At 36.4% G+C, this 27673-nt stretch overlaps 1 pseudogene across 1 annotated transcript; it reads right to left on the bottom strand.

The window, feature by feature from the left end:
* On the bottom strand, window positions 1-24713 carry LOC309651780 (complex III assembly factor LYRM7 pseudogene; annotated as a pseudogene). The gene has a single exon. The product of its transcript is annotated as a complex III assembly factor LYRM7 pseudogene (transcript).
* Window positions 24714-27673: the final 2960 nt, after the last annotated feature.

Genomic DNA, 27673 nt, shown 5'->3' on the forward strand with positions numbered 1-27673 from the left:
ACGTAATAAAGGCCATATATGACAAACCCACAGCAAACATCATTCTCAATGGTGAAAAACTGAAAGAATTTCCTCTAAGATCAGGAACAAGACAAGGTTGTCCACTATCACCACTATTATTCAACATAGTTTTGGAAGTCCTAGCCATGGCAATCAGAGAAGTAAAAGAAATAAAAGGAATACAAATTGGAAAAGAAGAAGTAAAACTGTCACTGTTTGCAAATGACATGATACTATATATAGATAATCCTAAAGATGCCACCAAAAACTACTCATGCTAACCAATGAATTTGGTAAAGTTGCAAGATAAAAAATTAATACACAGAAATCTCTTGCATTTGTATACACTTACAACGAAAGATCAGAAAGAGAAATTAAAGAAACAATCTCGAAACAATCTCATTCACCATTGCAACAAAAAGAATAAAATACCTAGGAATAAACCTACCTAATGAGGTAAAAGACCTGTACTTAGAAAACTATAAGACACTGATGAAAGAAATCACAGATGACACAAACAGATGGAGAGGTATACCATGCTCTTGGATTGGAAGAATCAATATTGTGAAAATGACTATATTACCCAAAGCAATCTACAGATTCAGTTCAATCCCTATCAAATTACCATGGCATTTTTTACAGAACTAGAACAAAAAGTCTTAAAATTTGTATGGAGACACAAAAGACCCCGAATAGCCAAAGCAGTCTTGAGGGAAAAAAACGGAGCTGGAGGAATCAGACTCCCTGACTTCAGACTATACTATAAAGCTACAGTAATCAAGACAATATGGTAATGCCACAAAAAGAGAAATACAGATCAGTGGAACAGGATAGAAAGCCCAGAGATAAACCCACACACATATGGTCACCTTATTTTTGATAAAGGAGGCAAGAATATACAATGGAGAAAAGACAGCCTCTTCAGTAAGTGGTGCTGGGAAAACTGGACAGCTACATGTAAAAGAATGAAATTAGAGCACTCCCTAACACCATACACAAAAATAAACTCAAAATGGATTAGAGACCTAAATGTAAGGCCAGACAATATAAAACTCTTAGAAGAAAACATAGGAAGAACACTCATTTGACATAAATCACAACAAGATCTTTTTTTTTTAAGTATATAAAATGTAACCTAGTGTTTTTGTTTGTTTGTTTGTTTCACACACACACACTGTATTTTATTTTTACAAGAGATAAATAGACTGACACCAAGCATTGTACATGGATGACCACAACAAAAGCAACAATGATTGCAATTATCAAACATGGAACACACTCATACTCTGTCATAATATTGACACTCAGTCCAGTAATCCTCCACTGTAACAGCTCCTTTATTTTGCAGTGAAAATTGATTTGTATATTCTTTGCCTAACAAGATCTTTTTTGATCCACCTCCTAGAGTAATGGAAATAAAAACAAAAATAAACAAATGGGACCTAATGAAGCTTAAAAGCTTTTGCACAGCAAAGGAAACTACAAACAAGACGAAAAGACAACCCTCAGAATGGAAATAAATATTTGCAAATGAATCAGCGGACAAAGGATTAATCTCCAAGATATATAAACAGCTCATGCAGCTCAATATTAAAACAACAAACAACCCAATCCAAAAATGGGCAGAAGTCCTAAATAGACATTTCTCCAAAGAAGACGTACAGATGGCCCAGAGGCACATGAAAAACTGCTCAATATCACTAATTATTAGAGAAATGCAGATCAAAACTACAGTGAGGTATCATCTCACACTGGTTAGAATGGGCATCATCAGAAAATGTGCAAACAAGAAATGTTGGAGAGGGTGTGGAGAAAAGAGAACCCTCTTGCACTGTTGGTGGGAATGTAAATTGATACAGCCACTATGGAGAACAACATGGAGGTTCCTTAGAAAACTAAAAATAGAATTACCATATGACCCAGCAATCCCAGTACTGGGCATATACCCAGAGAAAATCAAGAGGGAGGGGATATGGGGGCATGTGTATGCATATGGTTGATTGGCTTTGTTGTGAAACAGAAACCAACACAGTATTGTGGAGCAATTATACTCCAATAAAGATCTATAAATAAATAAATAAATAAATAACAAGGATAACAAAAAAAAAAAAGACACATACACCTCAATGTTCATTGCAGCACTGTTTACAATAACCAGGTCATGGAAGCAACCTAAATGCCCATCGACAGACAAATGCATAAAGAAGATGTGGTACATATATAGAATGGAATATTACTCAGCCATAAAAAGAATGAAATTGTGTCATTTGAAGAGACATGGATGGACCTAGAGACTGTCATACAGAGTGAAGTGAAGTAAGTCAGAAAGAGAAAAGCTAATATAGTATATTAATGCATATATGTGGAATCTAGAAAAATGGTACAGATGAAGAGGTTTGCAGGGCAGAAATAGAGACACAGATGTAGAGAACAAACGTATGAACACCAAGGGGGGAAAGCAGGGGTGGGGGTGGTGGTGGTGGTGGGATGAACTGGGAGATTGGGATTGAATTGTATACACTAATATGTATAAAATAGATAACTAATAAGAACCTGCTGTATAAAAAATAAATAAAATAAAATAAAACATTATGTTGAAAATTGTAGCTAATGCAAAAGGTAAAGAAAAGGAAATAAAAGTTATACATATTGGGAAAAAAAAACTAGTGTTCTGGTCTTGAGACTTCCCTGCCAGTCCAGTGGTTAAGACCTCGCCTTCCAATGCAGGGGGTGCAGGTTCGATCCCTGCTCAAGGAGCTAAGATCCTACATGACTCGCAGCCAAAAACTGAAACATAAAATAGAAGCAATATTGTAACAAATTCAATAAGGACTTTAAAAATGGTCCACATCAATAAAAAAAAATTAGTGTTCTGGTCTCATCTTCGGTTAGTAAAACCAAATGCTTGTACAATTACATTTTAATCCATTATTGCTCTCTAATGATGTTTTACATTGATTATTTTTTAGAACAGCTTTATATTTTATATTTACAGGAGTTTCCACCAAATGTCATTTTTCTGTTCCAGGATCTCATTTAGAACACCACATTACATTTAGTTGTCAAGTCTCCTTAGGCTCCTCTTGGCTGTGACAGTTTCTTAGGCTTTCTTTGCTATAGATGACCTTGAAAGTTTTGAGGAGGACTGATACTGTAGGATGCCCCTCTCCTGGAATTTTTCTCTTGTTTTTCTCATGATTAGACTGGGGTTAAGGGTTTGGGGGAAGAGAACTTAGAGGTAAAGTGCTATTGTCTTCATATTATATCAAGAGTATAATATCAACATGACAGCACCATTGATGCTGACCTTGATCATTTGGCTAAGGTAGTATTTGTCAGGTGTACTTAGTCTTCCTTTCCATTGTGTACTCTCTGGAAGGAATCTTATACAGCCCACACTTAAGGAGTTACACTCTACCTCCTTGAGGGTAGAGTGTCTACATAAATTATTTGGAATTCTTCCGCACAGGGGATTTGTAGCTTCTCTCTCATTTAATTATTTATGCAATCATTTATTTATATCAGTATGGACTCAGGGATATTTATTTATACTTTGGGTTATAACCCAATATTGTTCTATTTATTATTTTGTTGCTCAAATTGTCCTAGCTTTGGTCATTGGAAATTCTTGTGTCCCTTTCGCATATCCTCGTCATTTTTTGGGGGGGGGAATTCCCTTAATCTCTGGAACTATAATTTGCTCTTGGATCATCTTGTATATATCCTGCCCCAGCTTTATCATCAACCATTTCTCCAAGGAGCCTTGGTTCTTTTTATTAGAGAACAGTGTTAGAGACCAAGATCTAACTGTCAGGTGTACTATTGCTACTGGGGTGTCATTGCTTCTAGACCTTCTCAGCTGACAGAGCAAGGGAATATATGTGTGTATACAAACCTGTGTGTATGTATGTATATGTATATATATATATATATATATATATATATACACACACACATATCTATAAATATTTCCACATGCAATCATATGTATCTATATTAAGCTAAACGTGAGTTCATGCTGATGTGTCTGGCTCCAATTCATCACTATATGGATCATTCCAGTCTCTTCTCCTTGCTTATCTGTAAATTCGCACTCCAATAATGAGAAAACTGGTTCCCACCATCCATGATTCACTTACTTAATTGTTCAGTTTCAATATACTAGCATAGTAAAGTTAGAATTGTTAACCTGTACCCCTGGGGGAAACAACTTTATTGACTAGAGTACAGTCAGTGCTTATGTGCAGTTTCTTTTGCCTTTATAGACTCCACTCATTTCCAAAAATACTTAGGTCTACACAGTTTCCCCCCCCCCCAAATCCTTTTCAGTAAAGTTGTTCTATATATTTATAATGCACTTAGATTCTTTTGTCAAGGATTGAATACCATTAGGGAACCCCCGCCGACCTCCTAAATGATTTTGAAATATTTGCATACATAAAGGTTTGCTCTTTGTTCTGTGAAATTCTATGGATTTTGACAAATGCAAAATATCATGTATCCACCATTACAGTAACATACAGAATAGTTTCACTGACCTAAAAAATCTTCTGTGATTTACCTATGCAACCCTCCCAAACTGCAGGTAACCACTGATCTTTTTACTGTTGCTATGGTTTTGCTTTTTCCAGTGTCATGTAATTGGAATCATACAGTGTGTAGATTTTCCAGACTGGTTTCTTCTACTTAGCAATATGCATTTAATGTTCATCCATATCTTTGAGTATACTGATAGCTCATTTCTTTTTATATGGAGTATTATTTCCTTGTATGGGTATACCACAGTTTTTTATTCATTCACATATTGAAGGACATCTTCTTTGCTTCCAGTTTTGGGAAATTATGAGTAAAACTGAATAAACATTTGCATGCAGATTTTTGTGAGGATTTAAGTTTTCAAACAGTTGGGTAAATACCTAGAAGTGTGAGTGCTGGATCATATGGTAAGACTATGTTTAGCTTTGTAAGAAACTGACAAGCTGTCTTCCAAAGTGGCATTACCATTTTGCGTTCCCACCAGCAATGAATGAGAGTGCTTGCACATTCTTGCTAGCAATTGGTATTGTAAGTTTTAAAGAAAATGTTTACCCATTCTAATAGGTATGTAGTTGTTTTAATTTGCAATTGCTGTTTTAATTTGTAATTCTCTAATGACGTGATGTTGACCATTTTTTTTCACATTCTTATTTGGCATTTGCATAATTTCTTTGGAGAGGTATCTGTTTAGATCTTTTCACACTTAAAAATTTGGTTGTTTGTTTTCTTATTGTTGAGTTGTAAGAGTTCTTTGTATATTTTATAAATAAGTCCTCTTTCAGAAATGTGTTTTGCAAATATTTTCTCCCAGTTTGTGGCTTGTCTGTGATACCATTTTTCAATGTGTTTTCACACTCCAATGGGATCCTTGATGAGGAAAAGAAATTAGTCAATTGTAAGAGGTCAGTAATGTCTCTGTGTGGGAATGCTCAACCTCCTCTCTCTAGGAATCCACTTTTCATTGGTCTTCCAAAGGCACTGTTCTTTTCAAAACCTTATATATGCAGTGTAAGAAAGATATTATGAGAAGATATCAGTATCCAAATAAGTAAAGAAAAAGTACATTTAAAAATTTTGATTCTCACAATGACCCTGTGATATAGATAAGGAAGATGTTTGCAATCACATATACCAACTTTGTTAGGAAAGTTTCCAGGTAAGGAGACTAGAGCCCAGGAAAGCTACATGATTTGCTCTGAGTTGCATAGTCAGCAAGAGATGAAGCCATGGCCAGACTCCTAGTTTCTATCTCCTGGCCCCAAATTCTCTTACCTATATCACACTGGAATCCTATCTTGTTAGCTGGAAAACCATTATTGCTTTGGTTTAAAGTACAAACTCGCTGATAATCCACATACATAACAATTTATTTTTCTGATGCATTTGAGCCTTGGCTGAGTCAGATAAATAACTTATTCAAAATGGAATGAGCTAAGATGCATCCTGAACTTTTAACTCCATTTTTGCTTTCTTGGTGTTTTGTAGCTACAGTGGATCCTTCATAGTCTATCATCTGTTTCTTCCAGAAAATCCTTGATTGTACTCAACATTTTAGTGCAGATAGACCTTGGTATTTGCTAATATGTCCTTTAAGAGTTTGGGAGGAAAATATCTGTTATTTAACCATTTAACCAATTTGAAAATTGAAAGTTCCTTTAGTGCAGGATTTCTCAACCGTGTATTGTATTTTGGGCCAGGCATTTCTTTGCTGTGGAGGCCTCTTGTGCACTGCAGGATGTTTAGCGGCATTCAGGGACTCTACCCACTAGATGCCAGTAGCATCGTTCCCGGTTATCACAATGAAGCATGTCTCTAGATATTGCCAAATGTCCCCTCGTGGCAAGGGAAACCGTTTCTGTCAAGAACTACTGCTCTAGTGTTTAAACTGTTTGGTGACTAATGATTTAGGCAGCAGTAGATCATACTAGATTAATGTCAAGAAGATATAGATTTTATAAATTAGCAGAATTTATTGTTCTATGGTTTTATTACCTTATTGGTATAGTAATTTGGTACAGCAAAACAAACAAAATTTTATTCAAAAATTGTTAATAAAATGGAAGGAATAGGGCTAAACTAGGGGAGGGCTAGAAAAGATGAAATAGAGGTCAACTAGGGGTTAAATATATTTTTAGCAAAATTAAACAGTTCTATGACCCAAGGAAAAGTTCCTCATAGGAGCATCTTTTGCCTTTTGTCTTTTCATTGTAGAATCATGAAATTTTATATTCTGTAGGACCCGTAGAGATGATATAGGTAAGTGCTAGAACAGAAAAAAGAGTGAAGCATTGTTGCTGGATTCATGTTTCATTTTAACACGGTCTATTACCCTGAATACTATAATATACATGCCTTAATTATAGAAAATCTATAGTTAGTTATAGCATTAATTATAGCATAGGAATAGTCTAGGAATCACACATTATAACACATGGAAATTGACTTTAAAAATTGTCCTTTCTGAATTAGGGATCCCTAGAGAAATGGCTGATCCTAGAGCCAGGGCAGGGAAAATTCATGAAAAGCCTGGAACATTTTGTGGTAAAAGTAAGGGGAAAAAAAGAGGAGTAGGGCATGTCAAAAGAACACAGGAGCTGACTTTTAAGAGTTCCCAATAGCCAAAGCTGGAACAATTGAAGCAATAAAATAAATAATAAATACTACTGAATTACAACCTGAAGAATAAAATATTCATAAGTTCATATTGATAGAAATAAATGACTGAATAAATAATTAAGTGGTGGAGAAGTGACAAATCTTCCTTACATAAGAATTCCAAATAATAAATATAGAAGGGATGAGGGAAATGGAAAAAAGACCACTAGAATGCCACAGTAATAATTGCTGGAGATAAGATTCATGGATGAATGCTAAAATTAATGGCTGAAATATTAAGAAGCAGGATATTTGCTCAAATATCTCTCCCCAAATATTTATTAATTACTGTGGTGAATTTAACACATGTCTACAAGTTCTTTGATGGTCCTCTAGGAGGTGGAGTTTAATTTCCCTTCCTGTGAGGGTGGGCTGGGTTTAGTGACTTACTTATAACGACTAGGTTATGGGAAAGGGAAAAATAGTAACTTTACGGTGAAAAAGCCCTAGTAGATAGAAACTTTACCAAGTGATAAAGGTTAGCTTCACTAGTAATAAGTCATGTTAGCATCAAGTACCCTCTGATATGATGCAGTGAGAAGGCTAATTCGCCTCTGTGGTATATTCTCCCCAAATCCATATAAGAAAACATCTGCAAGCTCAAACTGATGAATGGTCTACAAAATATCTGTCTAGTACTCTCCCAAAGTGTCTAGGTTATACGTAAGAAGAAAAGACATTGAAGCTGTTACAGATTGGAAGAGCCTAAGGAGATATGAAAACTAAACGCAGTGTGGTATTCTGGCTTGGATCCATAAACAGAAGAAGGACATTAGTGAAAAAACGAGTGAAACCCAAATAAAGTCTGTAGTCTAGCTAATAACATTGTACCAGTGTTAATTTCTGAGTTTTGCTAAATATACCGTGGTTATGTAAGATGCTAACATTAGTGGCAGCTGGTTGGAGGGTATAGGGAAACGCTACATTATCTTTACAACTTTTTTGTAAGTCTAATATTATTCCAAAATTAAATAGAAGATGTAAAAAGCCCCTTCTTTCTTCAAATACTTATTGAATGCTTATTATGTGTTCAGAATGCTTATGAATGTAAATCACTTTGGAGAACAGTAAACATTACCCAGCAAAACTGAGCACATGCATTCCCCATGACCCAGGAATTTCACTCCTTAAGTACTTAAAAAAAAAAACCAAACTCTTATACATGTTCACAGGAGACACAAACAAGAATGTTCATAGCTACATTGGTCATAGTAGCAAAACCCTGGGAGAAAACCCATGTGTTCATTTACAGGATGATGGATAAATTGTGGTATTTTTCACACAATGGGTTAATACAATATAGAAGTGTAAATTAATGAGGTATTGTTGCAAATATAAGTAAGAATGAATCTCAAAACCAAATATAGATCGAAAGAAGCAATGGACAGAAAAATGCATACAGTTTGATTCAATTAATATAAAAGTCCTAACCAAGCTACATTAAATAATATATTGTATGGGGATAATAAAAAAATAGAGGGCTTCCCTGGTGGCGCAGTGGTTGAGAATCTGCCTGCCAATGCAGGGGACACGGGTTCAAGCCCTAGTCTGGGAAGATCCCACATGCCGCAGAGCAACTAGGCCCGTGAGCCACAACTACTGAGCCTGCACGTCTGGAGCCTGTGCTCCACAACAAGAGAGGCCGCGATAGTGAGAGGCCCACGCACTGCGATGAAGAGTGGCCCCCGCTTGCCGCAACTAGAGAAAGCCCTCGCACAGAAACGAAGACCCAACACAGCCAAAAATGAATAAATTAAAAAAAAAAAAAAGAATAATACTAAGTAGCGAAAAGTACCATAAAAAAGCACTGTGGTGTTTGGGGAGGGCAACCTCAGCGATGACATTAAGAAAATTTTAAAATTAATTATATTCATAAGAAAAAAACTAAACCCAAAACTAGCAGAGGAAGGAAATGTTTATAGCTGAGAGATAAAATAAAGAATAGAAAAACAGTAGAGAAAATCAATGCAACCAAAATTGATTTTTCAAAATATTACCAAAATTGACAAATCTTTAGCTAGATTGAGTCAGAAAAAAAGAGAGAAGACTCGAATTACTAAAATCTGAAATGAAAGTGGGGACATTACTATCTATTCTACAGAAATAAAAAGGATTAGGAGAGTACTATGAAGAATTTTATGCCAACATATTGATAACCTAGATGAAATGGACCAATTCCTAGATACTCAAAACCTACAAAGAATGAATCACAAAGAGAAAACCTGAATAAACCTATAACTAATAAGGACATTGACTCAATAGTAAAAAACCTCCCAACAAAGAAAAGCCCTGGACCTGGTGGCTTCTTTGGTGAATTCTAAAAGACATTTAAAGAAGAACTAACACTAATCCTTTACAAACTTCTCCAAAAAATTGAAGAGGAGAGAACACTTCAAAACTCATTCTATGAGACCAGCATTACCCTGATACCAAGCCAGCCAAAGCACTACAATAAAAGAAAACTACAGACCAATATCCCTGATGGGTATTGATGCACAAGTCCATAATAAAATACTAGCAAACCTAATTCAGTAACACATTAAAAGGATTATATATAATGACCAAGTGGGATTTATTTCTGGAATGCAAGGATGGTTCAACACACAGAATTGATCAATGTAATATGTAATATATCAAGTCCCCTCCATGTGAATGTGTTCCATTTCGAGAGTACATTCATAAGTCCAATTGGTTCGTAAGTCCAACAAAGGTAGCCTAGGTACCCAACTAACACAATTGGCTATATAGTACTGTACTGTAATAGGTTTATAATACTTTTCGCACAAACAATACATAAAAAACAAACACAAAAAATAAAACATTTTTAATCTTACAGTACAGTACCTTGAAAAGTGCAGTAATATAGTACAACAGCTGGCATGCAGGGGCTGGCATTGAGTGAACAGGCAAGAAGAGTTACTGACTGGAGGAGGGAGAGGATGTGGGAGATGGTAGAACTGAAGGATCGTCAGCAATAGGAGACGGAAGGCAAGCTGCAATTTCACTCACACCTGATGTTGATGGCACAGGTTCTGGTTCCTTGCTGGATTCAATTCTGTCTATCCTCTTGAAAAAATGATCCAGTGATGTCTGGGTAGTAGCCCTTTTTTTCTTGTCATAGATGACACTGTCACACTGGATTGCATTCTGAACGGTTGCTGCAGCCTTCGTGTACCGTTCTACGTTTCAGTCCTGTGCCTCAAAACTAACAGTGCCTCCTGAAATAAAGAAAATCCCCTTGCCATTTCCTGCATTGTGAACCTCTTCAGTTCTTCAGTTACTTCTTCCTCCTGTCTGTCTTCGTCCTTTCTCTGGGCCTCCAATTCCATCAGGTCTTCATTAGTAAGCTCGTGTTGCACAGCAAGGAGTTCAGTGAAGTTGTCCTCTTGAAGATCTAGCTTGAGATAAAGATATTATGCTACTGTACTCTATTCAGTACTATACAGTAAAGTACACAAAAGCACAACCACTTGTAGAGGATGCACACACGTGACAATGTATGCCAGACATGTGAAATAACTTACATGATTGGACATGTGAACGCATGTTTGAGTCTTTGAAAGTTTACAACTTGAAGGTTCATATGTAGGGGACTTACTTTACCAATAGAATGAAGGGGAAAAAAATCACATGATCATCTCAATTGATACAGAAAAAAATTTTGACAAAATTAAACATTCCTTCATGATAAAAATACTCAACAAACTTGGGATAGAAGAAAATTAGGTCAATATAATATAAGAAAGATTTTCCTCTAAGAATAAGACAAGGATGCCCACTCTTGGCACTACTAGTCAACATAGTATTAGAATCTCTAGCCAGAGCAACAAGGAAAGAAAAAGAAAGAAAAGGCACCCAAATTGGAAAGGAGAAATAAAATTATCTCCATTTGCAGATGACATGATCTTATATGAAGAAAACCCTAACAATTTCACAAAAAAAAACCTGCTAGAACTAATAGACAGATTCAGCACATTAATAGGATACAAAATCAACTTATAAAAATTAGCTGCATTTCTGTACAATAACAATGAACAATTTGAAAAGGAAGTGAAGAAAATAATTTTATTTAAAATAGCATCAAAAAGAATGAAATATTTAGGAATTAACTTAATCAAGGAGGTAAAAGACTTGTACACTGAAAACTACAAAACATTGTTGAAAGAAATTAAGACACAAATAAATTGGAAAGACACCTTGTATTCATGGATTGGAAGACTTGGCATTGTTTAGATGCCAATACTACCTAAAGTGATTTACAAATTTAATGCTATCCCTATCAAATCCCAATGACTTTTTGTAGAAGTAGAAAAATCTGATAAGGAATTAATATCTGGACTACATGGAGAACTCCTACAATTCAATAACAGCAACAATAACAAAAAACGTGATTCAAAAATGGACAAAGAACTTGACATTTTTCCAGAGAAGATGAACAAATGGCAATAAGCACATTTGAAATGATGCTCAACATCACTAAGTATTAGGGTAATGCAAATTAAAACATATCTGAGAGAAGAACTTTCTAGATAGAGGGAGCTGGTAGAGCAGAGATCACAATGTAGACACTTGTCTCTTGCGTTTCTGGGGAAGCAAAGTGGTCAGTGTGTCTGCGGCAGTGAGTGGGGGTGAAGTTGTAGGAGAGGAGGTTGGACAGGTGAGGGGCCAGATCATGGATGGCCTCATAGGCCGTTTAGAGGATGCTGTCTTTTATGCTGAATGGCGAGCCATGCAGATGTTGAGCAGAGGAGTGGTGTGATAATACTTAACTTTTAAAATGGTATTTCTGACTGTGGTGCCCAGAATAGACTGTAGGGGTCAGTGGTAGACGCAGTGAGATCGGTTGGAGGCTAGTGCAATATCCCGGTGAGAAATGATGTCTGCTTGAACCAAGTTGTAGCTCTGGAAGTGGTGAGAAAAGTCAGATTCTGATTATATTTTGAAAGTGGGATGAGCAGATTTTCCTGAGGGATAAGATGTAGTGTATGAGAGAAAGAAAAGAGTCAAGGATGATGCTAAGGTTTATGGCCTGAGTCATGCATTAATAAAAATCCTTTATATATAGAAATGAAAAAGGAAAATGTTGTAAAAGATGTTATAACAACAACACCTGTTTTTGTATTGTAATTTCATACTGTTGTCATTCAAAAAATGCCAACAGAATAACTGTTTTCTGAGAAGAAACCTATCTACAACTTATGGTTATCTGCGAGAAGCCCTAATTTTATGCATATCCCATCAGCTTGCTTCTAGCAGAGGCACTTAGCCGGAGAGATGACTCTCATGTCTTGTTCTGCTCAGTCTTTGAGACTGAGAGTAAGTGTTTGGAGTATTAATATTTGTTCTTGGTTTTGCCCTGCTTGGAGGAAAATCTCATAAGTACTCCAGGTGCCCACAATGATGAAAATAATCATTACTAATTATATCTGTGGGCACCCAAGGCATAAATATGTACAAGATACTTAACAATAACAGCACTGTGGTATCTATTCTTACTGTTCCAGAGCTTACCTTGGGTCAGAAACTCTAGCAGGGGCTCCACACATTGCCTTTTAAATCTTCACAGCACATTGTAAACTATTATCCTTTTCTAACAGATGAAGGATCTGAAGTCCAGGAAGATTACTTAACTTGTTTAAGTTTAAATAAATAGTGAGGAATGGAGCTGGGCTCCCTAGACTCCAGAACTGTCTGTCTTCAAAGACAATGTTCTTTTTGATTTGCTGCTGTCTAATCTCAGGGATTTAGGTGAATGATGTATTTGTAACATGTTAATTCAACAAACATTCATTTAGTGCCTCTGTATGTCAGGAACTTGGTTAGCTTTACATTGGAGGATAAGAAGATTGATTGATTAGTTGATGAAACGAATATTGAATACCTATGATATGCCCAGAGGTGTGCAGGGCTGTAGGAAGACAAAGATGAATGGTCCCTGCTCTTGAGGAAGAACCACTGCTCCTTGGAGGTCCCGGACAGTCATATTTGAATCTTATAAAATAAAAAGCAGTAGAAACCTACATGGGGAGGCTTCTGAATGGGATGGCTACCCTGATTCATTCGGGCACTTCAGAAACTTATTAAAGTAACTTTTTACTTCTTTGAATTGGAAAGTCTGCACAATCATATTTCAAGAATGGTTTGAGGTAGGCTTATCTTTTGCTTTTGTTTTTCTAACATTTTCATTCAAATTCTTGTTTTTCTTCAAAACTCACTACTAGAAATGCAATGAATAAAGATACAGTATTCAAATCACTTGAAGATCTGAATACATCATTTCACAACACAATTATCGGTACTTAAGAACTCGCGTCATCTCTTCAGAGATCTTTCCTGCCTCTGCTGTCTAAATTAGACCCACTTCCCAACCACTCGACATCACTTTACAGTGTTAAATTTTTTCATGGCTTTATCACTATCAGACATTATTATCCATATGCGCATTTGTTTATTGCCTGTCTCCTACCACTAGAATAGAGTTCCATGAGAAATTTTTATAGTGATAAAGAAAATTAACTTTACTTATTAGAAAATTAGAAATTTACTTATTGGTAATTAGAAATTTACCTATTAGTAAATTAGAGAAATTGATTGTAGTTTTAAAATTTGTCAAATGCTTTATTTCTGAACTATTTATAAGAATATTTATATACAAACCATAACAAAGTAGAGTACAGCAAGCACATTGCTCTATTTAAGTCAAAGTATTTTCTCAATTCTGAGCTTGCTCCTATCACTTCAGTTTTTAATTTTTAACAAGGGCATTCTGTGTTTTGAGAAAGTGCTTGATTCACACAGTATAATATTTAAGTGGAAGGAGAATCAATGATCCCCAATAAAGTTAAAAAATATATTTTCCAACCAATATGACTTTTTCATTAGATTTTTTACTTTTCTATATTAAACTATGTTTCATGTTAAAAAAATCATACTTGCATTCATGGATGATCTAAATTGCTGGAACTAAATATAACACTTATATAAACCCATGGTTGATCTAAATACAATATAGAGTCAAATGTATATGTGTTTTAAACTCATTTATGTGAATATTTGCCACAAATAAAAAATGAACAGGATTGTTAGGAAATAGAGGAGACAGATACAAAGATCAGGAGAAGAACATTTTAGAAGAAAAGGCAAGAACAAAAGTTTCAGAGGCGGTAAAGAATGGAGTATGTGTGAAATACTCATAGGATGCCAGAGGAGATAAAAATGGAAAGGTGAGCAAGAACAAATCATATAGGGCCTTGTGGGCTATAATAATGAGTTGGAGTTTTATCTAAGATAAATAAATGGCAAATTACTGGAGGGCTTAAGCAAGGAATGACATGATCTGATTTATGACTTAAAAATATCACTGTGGTCCCTTTGTGGATAAGGGATTATAAGAGGGCAAGAATTAAATTAGGAAAAGCAGTTAAGACGCTATTATAATAGTTTAGGAAATAGATAATGAGTAGGACTAGGATGGTATAATTGCAATAGAGGGAAAAGGATGGATTCAACTAGTGGGCTAGCTGTGGGGAATGAGGAGAAAAGGATGGGACTTCTAGACTTTGGGCCTGAACAACTGGTTGGATAGTACCATTTACTTGGGTTGAAAGTCAAGAGTCTTGCTTTGGATGTGTTAAGTTTCAAAGGCCTGTTAGACATTTAAGTAGTGTTATTGAGAAGACAGTTAGACATACTAGTCTGGACCTCAGTACTAGAAAATATAAATTTGAGAGTTATTGGCTTAGAGGTAGGATTTAATAGCATGGGCCTGAATTAGCTTAGCCAGAAGAGATGATCAATAGAGAAGGGAAGAAGGCCCAGGGCAAAAACCTGGGTTTAGAAATCTCGTAGAGGGAGAGAGGTCATCAAAGAAGACTGAAGAGTAGCCAGAGAAGTAGAGGGAGAACCAAAAGCATATGATGTCATAGAAGCCAATGTTTCAACAGTAATGATCAGCTCTGTCAAATCCTGCTGAGAAGTAGAGTAAGATGCAGCAAGGAAAGGAATCGCTGTATTTGGCAGCATGGACCTTCGAGGAAGCGATGGGATGGATGCTTGACTGGAATGGGAGGAAGAGAGAATGTGATGTGATGGAGTGGAAATGAGGGAAAGAGCCAGAAAGAGACCTCGAGTCAAGGGAGGGTTTTGTTTTTTTTTTTAATTATGAAACTATAATTTAATGCACTCATTTTCAATATGCCATTTCAGAGAAAAATATTTGCATTTCCAGGAGTTTAGCCAGAGTTATATATTTTAAAATTAAAAATGATAAAGACTTAATTTTATTCTAAAAAAATTCATTGTTTCTGAGTTGGTGCATCACAATATGGCAAATTTTCTATAAGAAAGTCTTTCCTAGGGACCAATTTCAGCGTATTGTGGTCTGTGTGAATACCTTGTATAACAGGTGTTCTTAGCATCAATTCAACATTAGAACCTATTTTTATTAGCTCTTCTATTTTTTTAGGAGAAGTTTCACTTCTTTACATTTGAATTCTTCGTTTATCTTTATTCTGGCTGCTTCTAATGCCCTAGCATCATTGTTAAAAACTTGTTTTCTGGTGCTGTGCAGTGTTTTAAAGAGCTGTAAAACCTTGGCCGCATGACCCATGGCTCTCCTCACCACTGCGGCTACTTCTCCTAATGGAGGGTTTTTAACTGAGGGATATTTTGGAGTCGGTTTCTGTGTTGATGAGAATTATCTAGTGTACAGGAAGTTATGATGATGCAGGGGAGACAGGGGATATGGGCTGAAATACAGTCTTTGAGCTGGTGAGAGATGATGGGGCCCAGAGTGCAGGTGGAGGTGTTGCCTTGTGATAGGAATAGGGACACCTTGATGCTGTCATAAGAAGAGGCAAAGCTCTGGTAGATTGTAGTTGGTGGCGGGAAGATGAGGGAGTTTCTGTTGGGTTGCTTCAGTTCCGCAGCTGAGAAGGAAGAGGAGAAAAGAGAAGACGTGAAATACCCAGATGTCTTGGATATTGGGATGTTGTTTACAAGGGAAATGTAGCAGAACAGCTGGATAGCAATAAGTATGAGTTTTATTTTTATTTTTTTAACATCTTTATTGGAGTATAATTGCTTTACAATGGTGTGTTAGTTTCTGCTTTATAAAAAAGTGTATCAGCTATACATATACATATATCCCCATATCCCCTCCCTCTTGCATCTCTCTCCCACCCTCCCTATCCCACCCCTCTAGGTGGTCACAAAGCACCGAGCTGATCTCCCTGTGCTATGCGGCTGCTTCCCACTAGCTATCTATTTTACATTTGGTAGTGTATATATGTCCATGCCACTCTCTCACTTCGTCCCAGCTTACCCTTCCCCCTCCCCGTATCCTCAAGTCCATTCTCTAGTAGGTCTGCATCTTTATTCCTGTCCTGCCCCTAGGTTCTTCAGAACCATTTTTTTCCCCCTTAGATTCCATATATATGTGTGAGCATATGGTATTTGTTTTTCTCTTTCTGACTTACTTCACTCCGTTTGACAGACTCTAGGTCCATCCACCTCACTACAAATAACTCAATTTCGTTTCTTTTTATGGCTGAGTAATATTACATTGTATATATGTGCCACATCTTCTTTATCCATTCATCAGTCGATGGACACTTAGGTTGCTTCCATGTCCTGGCTATTGTAAATAGTGCTTCAATGAACATTGTGGTACGTGACTCTTTTTGAATGATGGTTTTCTCAGGGTATATGCCTAGTAGTGGGATTGCTGGGTCGTATGGTACTTATATTTTTAGCTTTTTAAGGAACCTCCATACTGTTCTCCATAGCGGCTGTATCAATTTACATTCCCACCAACAGTGTAAGAGGGTTCCCTTTTCTCTACACCCTCTCTGGCATTTATTGTTTGTAGATTTTTTGATGATGGCCATTCTAACTGGTGTGAGGTGATACCTTATTGTAGTTTTGATTTGCATTTCTCTAATGATTAGTGATGTTAAGCATCCTCTCGTGTGTTTGTTGGCAATCTGTATATCTTGTTTGGAGAAATGTCTATTTAGGTCTTCTGCCCATTTTTGGATTGGGTTGTTTGTTTTTTTGATATTGAGCTGCATGAGCTGCTTGTAAAGTTTGGAGATTAATCCTTTGTCACTTGCTTCATTTGCAAATATTTTCTCCCATTAAGGAATCCAAATCAGAAAAGAAGTAAAACTGTTACTGTTTGCAGATGACATGACACTATACATAGAGAATCCTAAAGATGCTACCAGAAAACTACTAGAGCTAATCAATGAATTTGGTAAAGTAGCAGGATACAAAATTAATGCACAGAAATCTCTTGCATTCCTATACACTAATGATGAAAAATCTGAAAGAGAAATTAAGGAAACACTCCCATTTACCATTGCAACAAAAGAATAAAATACCTAGGAATAAATCTACCTAAGGAGACAAAAGACCTGTATGCAGAAAATAAGACACTGATGAAAGAAATTAAAGATGATACAAACAGATGGAGAGATATATCATGTTCTTGGATTAGAAGAATTAATATTGTGAAACTGACTCTACTACCCAAAGCAATCTACAGATTCAGTGCAATCCCTATCAAACTACCAATGGTATTTTTCACAGAACTAGAACAAAAAATTTCACAATTTGTATGGAAACACAAAAGACCCCGAATAGCCAAAGCAGTCTTGAGAAAGAAAAACGGAGCTGGAGGAATCAGGCTCCCTGACTTCAGCCTATACTACAAAGCTACAGTAATCAAGAGAGTATGGTACTGGCACCAAAACAGAAATATAGATCAATGGAACAGGATAGAAAGACCAGAGATAAACCCATGCACATATGGTCACCTTATCTTTGATAAAGGAGGCAAGAATATACAGTGGTGAAAAGACAGCCACTTCAATAAGTGGTGCTGGGAAAACTGGACAGCTACATGTAAAAGAATGAAATTAGAACACTCCCTAACACCATACACAAAAATAAACTCAAAATGGATTAAAGACCTAAATGTAAGGCCAGACACTATAAAACTCTTAGAGGAAAACATAAGCAGAACACTCTATGACATAACTCACAGCAAGATCCTTCTTGACTCACCTCCTAGAGAAATGGAAATAAAAACAAAAATAAACAAATGGGACCTAATGAAACTTAAAAGCTTTTGCACAGCAAAGGAAAACATAAACAAGATGAAAAGTATGAGTTTTAGATTAGCAGCCATGAAGTTTAAGTATGAACAATCATTGCAGCTACTCAGCTTCAGGGCTAAGTAGGAGAATAATTGTGTTTAACCAGGGATATTGCTTTGTTGTGTGAATAAAATGGAACAAAAATCTCTGGTTATAATTTATGTAATTTAATAATATGATTATTTTAATGATGGGCCCTGGACTCTAAGGTAGGAAAGAGCAAAGTAAGGAAGGAGGGGATGAAGAGTAATAAAAACATTATAAAGTCAGTGGATTTGTGGTTTACGACATTGGAAAGTTGTTGAAGTAGGTATCCTAGAGTGTGCTGGGAAGACACAAAGGAGTAGTGGAGAGTGAGATGTTAAATTTAATACCTTTAGGGTGGTACATTCATTGTTATATGGCAAGGGCTGAGGCATGATCATGAGTGTGGGCCTTCTGGTGTGGCAGAGGAAAGAGAGTCACAAGAGAGGAGACAAAGGATTTGAGAGTTCACTGCTGGATGGATTATCCACATGGAAGCTAATGCCACTGAAAATGATAACAAGAGGAGGGATGAGGGAAAGGCAGAACTTGGCACTAAATTCCTTGGTGCATGAAGGAAAGAACATGGGAAGTCTGAAAATGATTCCAGGGAATAGCAGGTGGTAGAGTCGAATGGCACATGCTTCAGGGAACTGGGGCTTTTGAAGAAGAAAGAAGGAGAAACAGTTTGGTCATATCAGTGGGAGCTAGGAGGGTACCTATCCCACCTTAAGCCATTACGTATTTGGTGGGGTGGGAGGGGAAAAAATACTGCTTCCTATTGAGAGGGAACCTGGGAAAGTAGTCTTCACCAATGGCAAGGAGGTGAAGTGCATTTTCAAAGTGGAACTTAAGGTTCTAAGAGAAGATTTAGGGAGCTGGTACAGATAGTCCATTTCCAAGGACACAGTACAAGAGTTTGGGAGGATGGAGTTGCATGGAAAATTATGGAATGTATAGAAAAGTATGCAGGTGAATTAAAAAAATGTCAAATACTTTGAAAAATCCAACTCTTTCAAAGTATACAGACTCCTGCATTGAGAAGAAACACAAAAGTGCTTTGTTAAACCAAGTGTAGCCGCAGTAACTCCTCCAGTGTCCATCTCCCAGCTTCCTTAGCATCAAAAGTCCTACCCTCCTGGGCATATGGCTGCCCAGCAAGAGACCACATAGACCAACCTCCCTTACAAAAAGGCAAGGCTATGTGTCTAAGCCCCACAGCAAGGAAATGCCTTTAGAAGGAGATTTTTGTATCCACTTTCTCTCCTTGCCTCTTCCCATAGGATAAAATGCAGACGTTGTGGGTAGACAGTTTTAACTATGTGGCTAATTAGAATTCCCTGAGGGTTGTCGGAAGGAGGCAGAAGGCATCAGAGCCCCTGGGTGACTTCACGGAGCAGAGCCGCTCACCCACTCTGAACCACCTGCCCGCCTCCAGAAAGTGATGTAAATTTTGCCTTGTTTGGGTCCTTAATACTACACGGTGCGTCCCAAGTTTGGGTTTAGAATATATGCTAGTTGCATGCTAGTGTTATTAGGCCATGTCATGGGATCACGTAAATCACCATTTAGGAACCTAGAACATTCCTGGCCAAGACTAAGATACATTTTGAAAATGTGGAAAAGGTTGTATAATTAAGTTCTGTTTTTTCCTGAGTTCTTTACTACCAGAGGGATTATTCAACAAGCTTTGGTAATGAGTCTACAGGTATTTGAATGAAAAAAAAAAAAAAAGACAAGTGCCATAGTTCTCTTCATGTTTTCAGTCACATGACAGGTGCCGTTTGTACCGTGTAGCCTTCTGCTTCGGTTTGGGAGAATAGCATTTCAGCATTTCTTTAATTTGGGGGTGAATCCTGATGTCTCCATCTTGTTTCAAGTACAAGGAGTGAACAGGTCACATAACAATACAGTTTCATCTTGGACTCTCTTCTTTCATCTGTAGGCTGAGCAGGTCAGCCTTTCCATCATTCTGCTAGTTCAGTGAATCACCGGTCAGAAGTTCCCCTACACTGTAGCAGTTTAGCAGCCTTTTATTCAGTTGGGTGAGCGAGTGTAGACTTTGAGAGGACTGTAAAAAGCAATAATGCAAAGTGTTTCAGTTCTTTAATGGAATGTTGTTAGTCATATCTCTGGCTTTGAAAATGCTGTTGGGGGGAAAACATTTTTCTGTGTTTCAAATATACGCTATTTTCACGCAATTCAGTAAGAAAAAAAACCCCACCACTCCTGTTTTTATAAATACTCCCATTTGATTTGTTAGTTCAAGACGTTACATTATCTTTGTTTAGCAGCTTCTGTGGTTCTTAGCAACTATTCTAATTATGTAGCTTTGCTAACAAGTTAATGGTTAATGCATTCTGTTAACCACTGCAACTGCAAAAATGCAGGGTTTTTATTTTTATTTTTTTCTCTTCTTCTGTGCAGTCTTTTTTCCTAATCATTTGGAGGAAGGGTACAGGAGGGGTACAAGCTTCAGTGGGCATGCATGCATGCACATTTAGGGGAGCAGTCAGCAGTGCTGTGGGCAGGGTCAACCTGGAGAGCTTCACCTGGTAAGGATTCTGCTCCTGTGCCATGGGGGTGTTGAAAACCCTGAACTGTGGGGTGTCCATCAGGGGAAAGAACAAATCTGCCCTTTTACAGCTTTGTCTGTTTGCAGCTGCCACTTCCTCTGCCTGAAATTTTCTTCTCCCTCTTCTCCACCTAGATTACCTTTTCTGATGCCCCCCTTTTTTTTTTTTTTTTCTTTAAAAAAAAAAGCAGCTTTATTGAGATATAATTCACATGCCATAGAATTCACCCATCTGAAGTATACAATTCAGTGGTTTTTAGGATATTCGCAGATACATGCAACCATCACCATAGTCAATTTTAGAACATTCTAATCACCGCAAAAAGAAACCTTGTACACTTTAGCTATCGTCCCATCTTCTTGCCTCCAGAGTTTAGCAAGCACTAATCTATTTTCTGTCTTTATAGATTTCTCTATTATGAACTTTTATGTGAATGGGATCACATACTATGTGACTGGCCCCTTTCACTTAGCATAATTTTCTCACGGTTTAACCATGTTGTAACATGTGTCAGTACTTCATTCTTTTTTTATTGCTGAATAAGATTCCATTGTATGGACATATATTTTGTTTATCCATTTATCTGTTGATGAACATTTGGGTCATTTCCACCTTCTGACTATTGTAAATAATGTTGGTATGAATATGGGTGTACAAATATCTCTTTGAGATCCTGCTTTTAATTCTTTTGGATATATGAGTAATTAAGACTTTTTTTAATTTTAAACTTTTTAACGGCCACGTTAAAAAAGTCAAAACAGAAACAGGTGGAATTAATTTTAATAATATATTTAATTTAGCTCAATATATCCACAGTATTATCATTTAAACATGTCATCAATTAAAAATTTTAATGAGGTATTTTGCATTGTTTTTTCGTACTAAGTTTTTGAAATCCAGATTGTATTTTGCACTTCCGGCACATCTTAATTTGAACTAGTGCATTTCAGGTGGTCAATATCCACATGTGGTTAATGGCTACTATATCTGACAGCACAATTCTAAGCACTGAGGTCCTTGGGATTCAGGAAGAGCTGACTGTATTATGATAGCTGCTCTTAAACCCCAAATTGTTCTCTCTCTCTTTTTGTCTCATTCCTTGAGAAATATACACACACATAAGCTCTTGTCAAAACCCTTAACCTCACTGACAGATCCATCTGATTTGATTCTGTCAGAAGGGCTGTATGATCTGGTGCTTGATATTATGAACTAAGTTCAACTTGGGTTTCTCCTAAGAAACATATGAATCTGAAATACAAAATGTGATCCAGTGAAATGTGTTTACACGCATATGCTCAGCCGCTTTGAAAAACCTCAAATCATGAAAGAAGATGATTGACACTTTGCTGTTACAACTTTTTGTCAGCTCTAATGACTGTTTTATTTATAGCTAGTGACAATGCATTTTGTAGGATGGGCCAGTCCATATGGGTAGGGGTTGATGTGAGAGGATTATCATTACAGTTTCAGCACATGTTTTTAATAGTGGCATGTTGTATATTTTGAGTCAGTGCTTGAAACCATATGACATTAGGAACATATAAAGAAAAAGAAATAAGTGAGGGAGATTAAGAGTTATAAATTTCCATTTATAAAATAAATGAGTCATGGGGATGAAAAGTACAGCCTGGGGAATATAATCATTAATAATGTAATATTTGTATGGTGACATATGGTAACTAGACTTATTGTGGCGATCATTTTGTAATGTATAGAAACACTGAATCACTATGTTGTGCACCGGGAACTAACATAGTGTTGTAGGTCAATTACTTCAAAACAAACAAACAAACATAGAAAAAGAGATCAGATTTGTGGGTGCCAGAGGCAGGGAGTAGGGGAAGAGGGAATTGCATGAAGGTGGTCAAAAGGTACAAACTTCCAGTTATAAGGTAAATAACTACTAGGGATGTAATGTAAAACATAATAATTATAATTAACATGAAAGTTGTTATATAAGAAAGTTGTTAAGAGAGTAAATCTTAAGAGTTCTCATCACAAGGAAAAATATTTTTTCTTTTATTTTACATCTATATGAGATGATGGATATTCACTAAACATTATGATAATCATTTCATGATGTATGTAAGTCAAATCTTTATGTTGTACACCTTAAACTTATACAGTGCTGTATGTGAATTACATCTCAATAAAACTGGGGGGGGGGCAGAGAAAAAGAGCTTCTTTCAAGACAACTAATGTGATGTGATAGTTATTAATATAATATTGCTCCTTTTCACCTGACTTATCAAACACATGATTAAGGGACGTGACCACATAATTGATGCTTTCATTTGGGCTCATTCTGTGTTTTTATGTTTAAATCTGACCTGTGCTAGTGAAGTCTTTTAGAAACAGTCTTCTAGACCAGTGGATGATGGTACAGCTCCCAGATTTGCCATTGGCTGGGGCAAGTTTATCCAGTCTCTTTGGAACTCCACATTCTCATCTGCAACAAAAAGTGTTAAAGTGAGGATAAACATCTATGAAAGTGTTTAGCACAGTGGCGGACAGGCAGTCAGCTCATATTTTCTTTTTCACTCCCAGAATCCCAGGTATTAGTACATAGTTCTTGTTCAGTTCTGTTCAGAGGTAGAAGTATGTTACAATTGCATTTTTAGGAGCAGCAAGGGTAGTGCCACTGAGGTAAAGGCGTCTTTACATTTTTTATAGACCACTGGGGTCAACTGGATTTAAAATTCACTGGGCAAAATTTTGTGAACTATCTTAACTATCTTGATGTTATAAAAGCATGTAATCTTGTACTTTTGACATCTGGGAAATTAAGCTTTGAACACTGGTGACTTCTAATCTTCTGTAGTTTCATAGTCTTGCATTTGTTTCAGATTGGCTGTTAGTCATCACCACCTTTCTGCTCCAACTGAAACCATTTTCACTGAGGCCAGGATGGGATAGGATGGCTTTGATTTTGAATCACTGTAAAAACAACTTTTATGTGTTGAGCTGCATGGAATTTTTATTTGCACACTGAATTTTATTTTATGGTTACAAAAGGCAAATAAAAAGGCAATTATATTTAGCAGATGAAAAGAGACATATGAAAATGATAAATTTTGCTGTGAATATCTCTGACCTAATATAGTAACCATCTCAGTTTCTAAAGCCTAATTATTTTTCAGAGAAACTTTTTACTCTGCTTATACAACTCAGTTAAGAAGAATGCAAATAGCCCCTTAGGTATCCCCAGTATAGAGCAACATTATTAACTATTGTTTATTAATTGCTTTTTAGGTTAAGAAAAATGGTAAAGGAAGCTTTAAAATTTTAAAAGTCAAGGGGACTGTTGCTTTTCCTCCTAGGTCCTCTGTACTAGTTGATCTTTTAACCACACACATAGTGGTTTGATGTCAATATTTATAGCTACATCAAGACATAATTTTTTAAAGGAGTTAAGTGTTCATAGTTGTATGGGTTGAAATAAGGAGAAGCTGATTCCTTCATGCAGGAGTTGACTCTACAGCAAGATTCTAAAGCAAAATAAAAATATGAACAGGCAGCCAGGAATGGGCAGATTGTGAGCACATTCAAACTCTGAGAAGAAAGTGTAAAAAGTAAAACCTGACCTTGAATAGGTAGAAATAAACCTATTTTTGTTTATCAGAAAATGAAGAGAAAGCTCACTGCATGGATATTTGAAGTAAAGGTGGGTAAACAGGGGTTGGAGGGATTGGTGATCCTAGTGTTTATAGAAACCTGGCTCCTCGTGAACTTTTGTAGCAGATTTGCCAACTGTTTACATGGGGGGACCCTGAAGTATGTTCTCCATAGTGGCTGTATCAATTTACATTCCCACCAACAGTGCAAGAGGGTTCCCTTTTCTCCACACCCTCTCCAGCATTTGTTGTTTGTAGATTTTCTGATGATGCCCATTCTAACTGGTGTGAGGTGATACCTCATTGTAGTTTTGATTTGCATTTCTCTAATAATTAGTGATGTTGAGCAGCTTTTCATGTGCTTCTAGGCCATCTGTATGTCTTCTTTGGAGATATGTCTATTTAGGTCTTCTGCCCATTTTTGGATTGGGTTGTTTGTTTTTTTAATATTGAGCTGCATGAACTCTTTATATATCTTGGAGATTAATCCTTTGTCCGTTGATTCGTCTGCAAATATTTATTTCCATTCTGAGGGCTGTCTTTTCGTCTTGTTTGTAGTTTCCTTTGCTGTGCAAAAGCTTTTAAGTTTCATTAGGTCTAAATTGTTTATTTTTGTTTTTATTTCCATTACTCTAGGAGGCGGATCAAAAAAGATCTTGTTGTGATTTATGTCAAAGAGTGTTCTTCCTATGTTTCCTCTAAGAATTTTATAGTGTCCAGTCTTAATTTAGGTCTCTAATCCATTTTGAGTTTATTTTTGTGTATAGTGTTAAGGAGTGTTCTGATTTCATTCTTTTACATGTAGCTGTCCAGTTTTCCAGCACCACCTACTGAATAGACTCTTTTCTCCATTGTATATCCTTGCATCCTTTGTCATAGATTAGTTGACCATAGGTGCGTGGGTTTATCTCTGGGCTTTCTATCCTGTTCCATTGATCTATATTTCTGTTTTTGTGCCAGTACCATACTGTCTTGCTTACTGTAGCTTTGTAGTATAGTCTGAAGTCAGGGAGTCCGATTCCTCCAGCTCCATTGTTTTCCCTCAAGACTGCTTTGGCTATTCGTGTCTCCATACAAATTTTAAAATTTTTTGTTCTAGTTTTGTAAAAAATGCCATTGGTAATTTGATAGGGATTGCATTGAATCTGTAGATTGCTTTGGGTAGTATAGTCATTTTCACAATATTGATTCTTCCAATCCAAGAACATGGTAATCTCTCCATCTGTTTGTATCATCTTTAATTTCTTTCATCAGTGTCTTATAGTTTTCTGCATACAGGTCTTTTGTCTCCCTAGGTAGGTTTATTCCTAGGTATTTTATTCTTTTTGTTGCAAGGGTAAATGGGAGTGTTTCGTTAATTTCTCTTTCAGATTTTTCATCATTAGTGTATAGAAATGCAAGAGGTTTCTGTGCATTAATTTTGTATCCTGCAACTTTACCAAATTCATTGATTAGCTCTAGTAGTTTTCTGATGGCATGTTTAGGATTCTCGATGTATAGTATCATGTCATCTGCAAACAGTGACAGTTTTACTTCTTCTTTTCCAATTTGTATTCCTCTCATTTCTTTTTCTTCTCTGATTGCCATGGCTAGGACTTCCAAAACTATGTTGAATAATAATGGCAAGAGTGGACATCCTTGTCTTGTTCCTGGTCTTAGAGGAAATGCTTTCAGTTTTTCACCATTGAGAATGATGTTTGCTGTGGGTTTGTTGTATATGGCCTTTATTATGTTGAGGTAGGTTCCCTCTATGCCCACTTTCTGGAGAGTTTTTATCATACATGGGTGTTGAATTTTGTCAAAAGCTTTTTCTGCATCTATTGAGATGATCACATGGTTTTTATTCTTCAGTTTGTTAATATGTTATATCACATTGATTGATTTGTGTATTTTGAAGAATCCTTGCATCCCTGGGATAAATCCCACTTGATCATGGTGTATGATCCTTTTAATGTGTTGAATCCTGTTTGCTAGTATTTTGTTGAGGATTTTTGCATCTATATTTATCAGTGATATTGGTCTGTAATTTTCTTTTTTTGTAGTATCTTTGTCTGGTTTTGGTATCAGGGTGATGGTGGCCTCATAGAATGAGTTTGGGAGTGTTTCTTCCTCTGCAATTTTTGGAAGAGTTGAGAAGGATAGGTGTAAGCTCGTCTCTAAATGTTTGATAGAATTCACCTGTGAAGCCATCTGGTCCTGGACTTTTGTTTGTTGGAAGATTTTTAATCACAGTTTCAATTTCATTACTTGTGATTGGTCTGTTCATATTTTCTATTTCTTCCTGGTTCAGTCTTGGAAGGTTATACCTTTCTAAGAATTTGTCCATTTCTTCCAGGTTGTCCATTTTATTGGAATAGAGTTGCTTGTAGTAGTCTCTTAGGATGCTTTGTATTTCTGTGGTGTCTGTTGTAACTTCCCCTTTTTCATTTCTAATTTTATTGATTTGAGTCCTCTCCCTCTTTTTCTTGATGAGTCTGGCTAATGGTTTATCAATTTTGTTTATCTTCTCAATGAACCAGCTTTTAGTTTTATTGATCCTTGCTATTGTTTTCTTTGTTTCTATTTCATTTATTTCGGCTCTGATCTTTATGATTTCTTTCCTTCTGCTAACTTTGGGTTTTGTTTGCTCTTCTTTCTCTAGTTCATTTAGGTGCAAGGTTAGATTGTTTATTTGAGATTTTTCTTGTTTGTTGAGGCAGGTTTGTATAGCTAGAAACTTCCCTCTTAGAACTGCTTTTGCTGCATCCCATAGGTTTTGGATCGTCGTGTTTTCATTGTCATTTGTCTCTAGGTATTTTCTGATTTCCTCTTTGATTTCTTCAGTGATCTCTTGGTTATTTAGTAATGTATTGTTTAGCCTCCATGTGTTTGTGTTTTTTACGTTTTTTTCCCAGTAACTCATTTCTAATGTCATAATGTTGTGGTCAGAAAAGATGCTTGATATGATTTCAGTTTTCTTGAATTTACTGAGGCTTGATTTTTGACCCAAGATGTGATCTATCCTGGAGAATGTTCCGTGCTCACTTGAGAAGAAAGTGTAATCTGCTGTTTTTGGATGGAATGTCCTATAAATATCAATTAAATCTATCTGGTCTCTTGTGTCATT

The sequence above is a fragment of the Balaenoptera physalus genome, assembly GCF_965194825.1.
Source record: "Balaenoptera physalus genome assembly, chromosome: 21".
NCBI classification, from domain to species: domain Eukaryota; kingdom Metazoa; phylum Chordata; class Mammalia; order Artiodactyla; family Balaenopteridae; genus Balaenoptera; species Balaenoptera physalus.